The following is a 3,887-nucleotide window of genomic DNA, read 5'->3' on the forward strand; positions in this document are numbered from 1 at the left end:
GACCTTGATTATAGAAATTGGAAGGTCCTGCTTGGTTGCCCTGATTCCAAGAGAAATTTGGGTGATTTCTCCATCCTGGATTGTATGTGTTACTATATGGATTATTCTGGTATAAGGCATTAACACTCTGATTAGAAGTGCCCCCAGAGGTGTTAGGGCATTCTTCTATGACATGTCCAGGGGACTGGCACCAAGCACAAATCTTAACCAAATTGACTGATGATGGCTCTCTAGGAACAATAGCCTCGATCCTCTTGATTAGGCTATCCAAATGGGCTTCCTTGGCTACTATCCCATCCACAAAATATCGTTTTCCTCCTATAGTTCTTTCACTCTCTTGGGTTGATTCCCACTCACGGGTTTTGTCAGCTAAGTTAAGTAAGAATTCCCATGCATTTCCTTCATCTGTAAAGGATGTGAATCCCTCAGGGCACATAGACTCTATCATTTGTTTAGTTGGGTAATCAATACCCTCATAAATTATTTGACATAAATGCCATAGGTCTAGGCCATGGTGAGGGCATTCTTGGAGTAGATCCTTGAATCTCTCCATAAGTTTGGAAAATGACTCACTAGGCTTTTACCTAAACTGAAGGATATCACTTCTAAGCTTATTGGTCTTATGAGTTGGGAAAAACTTCTTAAGGAAGACAACTGTGAACTGTTCCCATGAGGTTATGAAATTTGTGGGTAATCCATAAAACCACTTCTTAGCTTGGTCTTTCAATGCAAAAGTGATAAACCTAAGCTTAACAGCATCATCAGAAAGCTGTTGGATCTTTATTAAAACACATACCTCTTCAAATTCCCTTAGAAATAGGTATGCGTCCTCAGAGGTCAACCCATGGAAGTGGGGCAACATAGTGATGTATTGAGATTTGAGTTCAAAATTATTGCCCTGGGCTTGTGGTAGAACTATGCAGGAAGGTTGGGCTGTTCTAGCAGGGTAGAACCTATCTTTCAGAGATTTAGGTGAAGGGTTTTGCTGTTGGTCTCCCATATTAAAGGGTTTTAAAGAGAGCAAACGTATAGGGTCACTACTTGTTGGATCTCTTCTTTCTAACCGATTCTTAGTATTACGTACCCACTTAACACTCATGCAACAGAAAAACTACCCACAACTAAAGTAAGACAAGCACAAAAGAATGGATAGCAAAACTTTTTTTTTATTATTATTTTTTTGATTTTTTTTTATTTTTTATTTTTTATTTTTTTGGTTTTTGGGAGCTTACCGACAGGGATCCGGGGTTGCTCAGGTCAATTCCTGAGGTACTGCTACAGGGCGAAACCTGTCTTTATCATACTGTGAGGCATGGCGACCTCCACTGATACAACTATTATTGCAAGTTGTTCTTCTCAGGAATTCAATAAAAGAAAAGGAAAAATATAAAACAAAGCAAACAAAGCACTCCGATTTACCAAAAGAAAGTGAAAAATAACATGGAACTGTCTCCCCGGCAACGGCGCCAAAAAATTGTTTGAGATTTAAAATGTAACCGCAAGCGTACGGATCAGTGTAGCTACGGGTCGAACACAGGGAGAGCAGCCACTTTATTTTTTATTTCTTTTAATAATGCGAAAGTGAACTGATTAATGATTGTGATCCAATTCTAATTACTATCCTAAAAATAACGTCCTAACCATTCGTCATCTAAGAATTTAAAGACGCAAGCCACGCAATTATAAATAAATAAATAAATAACTGAAAATAAACAACCCATGCAATTAAAAATAATAATAATAAAGGAAAAAATAAAAGCTGAAATAAAAATAAAGTAAAAGAAAGGGGATAAAGCTAGAGAGAGACTCACAAGTAGGTTTCTCTACTTAGCCCGAGGGATGCATCATAATATGAGCTTCCCTACTTGACCAGAGAGTCACTCTTACAAGGGTTTCTCTACTTGGCTTTAGGGAAAGGGAGACAATTAAAATAAAATAATAAATTGATGGTTCTATGGCTAGGAGGGGCAAAGCCAACACATACACTAGCCATGAACCTTGGGGGAGAGGGATAGCAATAATGTAACAACTGAAAATAAAAATCCTAAATTAAGAAAGAAAGGGTAGTCAGAAGAGGGAATGAGAGGGGGGAGAGAAGACTACTGAAGGAGCCTACTTACTTGAATCAATGCTTGAACTTGAAAAAAAAAATTGCTCCACAGCTCGTGATCTTGTCACCTAGATCTAAGCCTAGAACTATAACTTAAAAAATTACAACTCAATTGCATAAATCATAAACATAAAAAGAACTGAATAAAAATAAAAGAGTGCTTGCATTAATTGACATAAAAAAAAATATTACAAAAGTGATTAAAGCAAAAATAGAGAAGAACTAGAACTAAAGAGAGAAAGAGGAAGAGAGAGAGCAACTAAAGAAAACTAGAAGAAGAATGAATTGTGTCCTCCTCTTACATGAGTTGTATTTATAGGGAATGGAGAGGTAGGGTAACAATTTTCTCTTTCCTAAAAGAGAGAAACCCACAATTGATTGTGAGATCTTTTGAGTCCAAAAGTGCTAAGATGGAGGAGAGAGAAGAGAGAAATAAATTTTGAAAAATTTCCTATAATTTTTTGCTTATTTTCTTTCCTTTTATTTTCTAATTTATTTTTCTTCTTTTTTCTCTCTCCTAGGGACGATTTTTTTCTTCCTTTGTGTGATTTGGACAATCTTTGGTGATGATGTGGAGGAGAGAGAAGATTTGGACAATCTCTATTTCTCCCCTTTTTTTCTTTCCTTTTTTTTTTCTTCTCTTCTTGCTTCCACGATTTTCCTTTCCTTTTTTTTTTCTTCTCTTGTGCAAGAACCCTTCCACGATTTTGCTTGCTTCTAATTTGATGTGGAAATCCCCTCCATGCCCTTAGTGCTTTAAGTGAGTGAAAAGCAGGAAATCTTCAACAAATTCTCTAAAAAAAAACAACCATGAGATTCGAACTTGAGACCTCTTGGTGAGCAAGGGAATTTTGTACACCATAGCTCACCAACTAAGCTAGGTAGTTGTTGTTACCAAAAACAAATCTTTAATCACTTAAGGATGTGGTCCATTGATCCTTGTTGGCATTTGGAGTATTCCTTGTACCTCTGGGACAATTGCAAACGGGCTGGTTCTGCATCTTGGTTCAGTTCTGATCCATTATTCTTTTTCTGACCCGAAAAGAATAATCATTTGTACGGGTGACCAAACGAATGTGTACTTTTAATTGAACACGACCATCTTGCTCAGAATTTCATCCTCTTCACAACCATGAAAAGAAATAGGACCTCTTTACGTATAAAATTGAAGATATAGTGCCCGATAGTCCTTAAGGCCTTGAAAATATAAAACCTACAAAAAGAGTGTAAAACCCAAGGTAGCTCCATTCTAAATATGTAAAATGCATGTTTTACTACCCTAGATTTCACACATAAATGTGCTCATCATGGTGCAAGGGGTGGGGTGTTATCTACATTTGACGGAATCATTGGTCAAGTCAATGTGCACAATAAATATTTGGTTGGTCCCTCCCCCCCATCCCATTGTTTTTTGTTTTTTTTAAATTGCACTATCGTGGGTTTGTTGCTTGCAAGGGTTTTTTCATGGTCGGTTTTGTGGCCTATGCTATTTGGAGAAGTGCATTTCTAAGTCGGGCCTAGGTGTGGAGGTGCTTGCATGCCTTTTTGCGTCCAGTGTTGTAATACAACAATGACGTGTGGGTCTCTGGAGAACATAGGTTGCAAGCTTGTAGGTGGTGGTAGATCATGATTCCCTCCCCCCTCCTTGCTTTTAAAAAAATCTCCATTCTCGTGGGTATGTTGCTTGCAAGAGTTTTGTCATGCTGGGTTTTGTGGCCTTTTGGTATTGGGAGGAATGCATTTCTAAGTCGTGCCTAGGTGCGGAGGTGTTTGCGTG

General features: G+C 37.8%; 1 non-coding gene across 1 annotated transcript; it reads left to right on the top strand.

Moving 5' to 3' along the window:
• The first annotated feature begins 506 nt into the window (after positions 1 to 506).
• On the top strand, positions 507 to 613 carry LOC122060261. Its single transcript, XR_006134291.1, has one exon. It is a non-coding gene; the product is annotated as a small nucleolar RNA R71 (small nucleolar RNA).
• Positions 614 to 3,887: the final 3,274 nt, after the last annotated feature.

This window comes from Macadamia integrifolia, chromosome 13 (assembly GCF_013358625.1).
Source record: "Macadamia integrifolia cultivar HAES 741 chromosome 13, SCU_Mint_v3, whole genome shotgun sequence".
In the NCBI taxonomy this organism is placed as follows: Eukaryota; Viridiplantae; Streptophyta; class Magnoliopsida; order Proteales; family Proteaceae; genus Macadamia; species Macadamia integrifolia.